Genomic DNA, 3,781 nt, shown 5'->3' with positions numbered 1-3,781 from the left:
TCTTTAATCCATTTGGAGTTTATTTTTGTGTGTGGTGTTAGGAAGTGTTCTAATTTCATTCTTTTACATGTTGCTGTCCAATTTTCCCAGCACCACTTACTGAATAGGCTGTCTTTTTTTCCATTGTATATTCGTGCCTCCTTTGTCAAAGAAAGGTGCCCATGTGTGTTTGGGCTTACTTCTGAGTTCTCTATTCTATTCCATTGATCTTCCTTTCTATTTTTTCACTGCCTTTTTAAAATCATTTTTCTTTTCTTTTTTTTTAATATGGAATGCTTCACTAATTTGCGTGTCATCCTTGCACAGGGACCATGCTAATCTTTTCTTTATTGTTCAATTTTAGTATATGTGCTGCCGAAGCAAGCATGTAAAACAATTTTTCTTATATTGATTTAAATCTAGCACTTATTAAGGTCATTTCAGATATATATCTTCCCCAAATTCACAAGGACTTTAAGCAAAGTCACTCTCTAAAGAATAAGCTGGGGAAATCCAAAAATGAGTTCAACACCCAAGCCATTTCAAAAGCAGGTTTTCATCTTAGCCTTGGGAATAAATGGAATCAGAGAACAGAGCCATGTAGAGGTTCTATCTCCGTCTCCTCTGCTTCCTTCTTCATGTGTGTTTCATACTGCTCACTCCCTCAGATTGGATTCTTCTCCACCATTCTCAAGGTAGAAAACAAAGCCACAAGAGCTCAAAGGTGTTCATTTTTTTTTCCAGACACATATTAAGATCTAACACTACAAATCCTAAGTCCAAATACTTTGCAGGAAAGTCACAGTAATCAAATGCGGACTGAATGCTTAACCATGGACCAGCTGAATGTGGCTAAAAGACAGGTGATTGTGTTTGACTCAGCCTAAGACAAGTATTTAACTTAGACCAGTCAACTGCGGCTGGGCATCAAACTGCAATGTAACAGATTTCTCTGCAGTTTTCTAAATGCACAAATATCCTCACAGGCCTCAACTACCAGAACAAGCCTGAATAAGTTGCATATACATGTTTTAAGTTGATACCTTGATTAAGGCATATCTGTTTTTCAGTATTAATCTATTATCTTCTATTACTCAAGATTTATAGGCAATACTTATACATAGTCCAACACTGTTGTTAATATGCACCTGCACACAAAAGATTTTTTTCCGATATCTCTTTTTGTGGCATATTTTTTTTCAGCTTCTGCTCATTGGGAGAAATATTTATTTGAAACTCCCTTCAGCTTATATCAGTCCTAATATATATAAAGAGAGGATCTTTTATTAAACCACAAAAAAGCTAGATTACACAGTAATTCCTTTCATTATAATACTGCGCGCTCAGAAGAAATATCAGTTCAGGAAAAGCAAAAGCAATACGGTGTATCTCCCAAGATCACTCCCCAATAACTACACGCAATAGTGTCTCAAAGTCTGCTTCCAGGAAGCTCAACCTAAGACAGCAGGCTTCCATTCATAAACTACAAAAAAAGTCCTCAAATTTTTTTCTCTACAGATGGAGATCTTTCACTCCTGGAAGCACCTTCACCCTCTCTAGGCTCTCCTCCCTCATTCCAAACACCTCTAGTCCCTAATCGAATCCATTGCGAAATTTGTCTTTGTGATTCGTCCTTCCTCACTAGGTCAGATTCCTCAGAAAGAGACTCAGAGATAAAATTTCACATGAAAGTGATTTTTTAGAAAAGATACTCAACATGGGAGTGTGGAAAACATTCTGGGAAGGGAAGGAGTCCAAGGAAGGGAGAAATCTCAGTTAAAGTTTCGTGGAGAGTCACTTTGGCTCCGTCCCAAAGAGAGCTCTGCAGGCAGTGTCAGCATACTCCAAGAATGCTGGGGTATTTACAGGCTGCAGCATCACTGGTTAAGGGCTACGTGGGGAGGATTTCAAGTCCCAGGCACTTCTGTCCTCCAGGTGCACAAGCAAAATGGTTTCCATCAGCCTGAGGGCAACCCTCCACAGAGCCCCAGGCGCTGTCCTGAAAGCACACTGGGAGTCTAGGAGCACAAAAATGATTAACGGATCCCAGAGGATCTGAGAAGAATGCAAATGGGCTACAAACCCAGCCTCTTATCTCCCACCTGCAGATCAGTGTCCTTTCCGAAGCAAGTAAATTGAGCTCTCTGGGGGCTTCTCTGCTCATCTCTCATCTGTAATGCTACTTCTGCCCCCAAACAGCCTGGGGATTGAACAAACAGATTCAGAGTTCGCCTTAGTAAGAGAGAGTTCTCCTTTCCTTAGTGTAAGGAAAGGGATAAGACTTTTAAAATCACATTTAAATAGACTTCAGTCTGTCAGTAAAGTTTCTGATTAATTGGAAGCTCACTAGGGGTCTAAGTGAAATAGAAAAGAGATGTCTTTTCTGCTCAATTCAGGGTAGAACCAAATAGAGACGTGTGTCGGCCTTGATTACCTGCCTGTGACAGGGCATCACATTTTGATTTGGATTATTATCTAGATTTTTTATTATCTAGAATTTCTATTTAAATTTCTTTCTACAATTTAACCTCAGTGTATGAATTTATCTACCCAACCCTAAAAAATAATAGTAATAAAGAGTAGCAATGCAAAGTAAAGATTAGCAATGAAAAGTTATAGAAAAAAACTAATTACTTCAATTTGAAGTAAAAGTCCACACTAGAGGATATCATTCAATTTTGTCTTCTGCCTTTTCTTAATACATAATTTTAAAATCCTGAAGTGAAAGAAGCTAAGATAAAAATTGTTTTCCTTTAATGAGAACAGCATGGTTAAAAACAGCCCTTTTGTAGTCACTTCTCCAAAACATTCTACTACATAAAACCTGGAATCTTACTTCTATTTAAAAGATAAAGTGAAAACATTTTTTTAACAGTACACAGAAAAAGAAAGTTTGAGTTTAATTCTTAACATGATATTTCCCAGTTTATTACTGAAAAAATTTCCAGCCACCTGGATTGTAGTCTTGCTTTTGCCACTAACTAGCTACATGAGCTTAGACAAGTCACTTTAACTTCACTAAGCCTCAGTATTCTCCACAATATGAAAAGCTGGACTAAACAGTGTTGAAGATTATTTTCAAGACTTTAAAGAGTATGAAATATAATACATGGCTGTAACAGAATGAGTCTGATTTTTAACAAATATCTAGGAATTTTAAAACTCAAAATTTCCTGTTTTTTTAATATTGGTATGTGGAAATATATACATTTATTCTGTTGATTTTGCTATTATACAAAATACTCTTTAATTGGAGGGGTCTTGTTCTATGAGAATTTTATTTGCTATACAAAGAAACAAGTTTGACTAATTTAAATATATATTTGTCCTTTAAAACAAATGATATGACGTAGCTTAGTGAACTACTGTATTCACCAAAATTAACTTGGAATGAATTTTAATTATTTCAAAGAGTAATTAAGCTCTGTGAATTAAGCTCTGCTACACTCAGAATAGCCAAAAATATTTACTACCAGTGAATGATAATTCCAAAAGCAGAATTTAAAAAAAATATTGGCAATATTCTTGGCCTAAATTATTAGGGTTAGGGATACAAAGCTAAATTGGGGATTAAATCAAATGCATTACTTTATGCTTACAATTTATTCTTTTAATTCCTCAATATTTGGCTAGGTTTCTGTGAAGGTTAATATTATATGTCAACTTGACTGGGCCGTAGGGTGCACAGATATTTGACAAACATTATTCTGGGTGTTTCTGTGAGAGTGTTTCTATGAGATTAGCATTTAAAGCAGTAGATGGATAAAGCAGATTACCGTCCAGAATGTAGGTGGGCCTCATC

The 3,781-nt window shown here is 36.2% G+C and overlaps 1 non-coding gene across 1 annotated transcript; it reads right to left on the bottom strand.

The window, feature by feature from the left end:
- Nucleotides 1–261: 261 nt before the first annotated feature.
- LOC130842707 (U6 spliceosomal RNA) lies at nt 262–367 on the bottom strand. The gene has a single exon (XR_009050517.1). It is a non-coding gene; the product is annotated as a U6 spliceosomal RNA (small nuclear RNA).
- Nucleotides 368–3,781: the final 3,414 nt, after the last annotated feature.

This window comes from Hippopotamus amphibius, chromosome 1, assembly GCF_030028045.1.
Source record: "Hippopotamus amphibius kiboko isolate mHipAmp2 chromosome 1, mHipAmp2.hap2, whole genome shotgun sequence".
Taxonomy (NCBI): domain Eukaryota; kingdom Metazoa; phylum Chordata; class Mammalia; order Artiodactyla; family Hippopotamidae; genus Hippopotamus; species Hippopotamus amphibius.
This window is presented reverse-complemented; position numbering and strand designations above follow the sequence as displayed.